Source organism: Austrofundulus limnaeus, unplaced genomic scaffold (assembly GCF_001266775.1).
Source record: "Austrofundulus limnaeus strain Quisiro unplaced genomic scaffold, Austrofundulus_limnaeus-1.0 Scaffold155, whole genome shotgun sequence".
NCBI lineage: Eukaryota > Metazoa > Chordata > Actinopteri > Cyprinodontiformes > Rivulidae > Austrofundulus > Austrofundulus limnaeus.
The window spans coordinates 973,054-974,083 of record NW_013952557.1 but is presented as its reverse complement, the minus strand read 5'-3'; the positions used below and the strand labels follow the sequence as shown (position 1 = coordinate 974,083).

The following is a 1,030-nucleotide window of genomic DNA, read 5'->3' as shown; positions in this document are numbered from 1 at the left end:
ACTGAAAACTCTCAGATCTGAGTTGTAATCACTTATCATTAATAACAATTTATCACATCAACCATTGTCCATTATTATTGATCTTTTTCGTGAAAAGTTTTTAACATTAAGATGTAATCAGGCAGACATACAGTATATGCACATATACATTTATTATTATTATTAATACTGTAACTAAAGGTGAGCCGTGCAAATTTATGTTTATATCAAACAAGTAGTCCCTCGCTAAATGTTTCACAATAACACATATTTACATTACATTATGTCATATTTTCAAATTTCTTGTTAACATTAACATTTTTGGGCTGTTGGTGGGCTGCCAAAACAGCCTAAACACTGGGCTTAGCCGGTTTTCTGGGGGAAACCCTGAACTATATATGTCTTGTTTTTAGTCTCAGTTTTAGACCCCACCCAAAACAGTCAGTGTCCAAATATCAATCAGTCAACAAATTATCCTGACACATCTCAGCATTCCAGGTGGAAAAATCAAAAACACAAATAAGTAAGTCCTCTGGACCAGAGAAGCTGCCCAGTATTCGAGTAGTACTATGAGCTGCCGAGTACTCGATGAGGTTGGGGAGTCTGGATAACGACGCTGCGGGAGGTCTTCATTTTAGGGGCTCCTGTCCATTTTTTGGTTGCAGCGTTGTACAATTCCACTCAAAGTTGCTGCGAGGGGAGATCATTGAGGCCACGTTACTCCAGGTGTTAGTGCGAGAATTGTAGGCCTCAGCAGAGCCCTGACCATTCCTGCCATCAAAACCACCTACCTGAAAGGGAAAAAATGAAAGTCTGATCACTCATGTGTTTGAATATATTGAGACAGTTTCTCAACTTCCTGTAAAACCGTACCTATTGAAAAGAAACCAGTAAAGAGTTAAATTGCAGCCGGATGAAAAGTTGTGTGTGTGTGTGTGTGTGTGTGTGTGTGTGTGTGTGTGTGTGTGTGTGTGTGTGCCTGTTAAAAAGGAAGAAGGCAGCAATACGAATCTTAAAAAGGCAAGCGCATTCTCCATTTTTTTTTTCACCT

General features: G+C 39.3%; 1 pseudogene; it reads right to left on the bottom strand.

Annotated features, from left to right (window-relative positions):
• Positions 1-214: 214 nt before the first annotated feature.
• The window catches only part of LOC106523383 (kelch-like protein 10), a 3,262-nt pseudogene continuing 2,446 nt past the window's right edge, over positions 215-1,030 (bottom strand).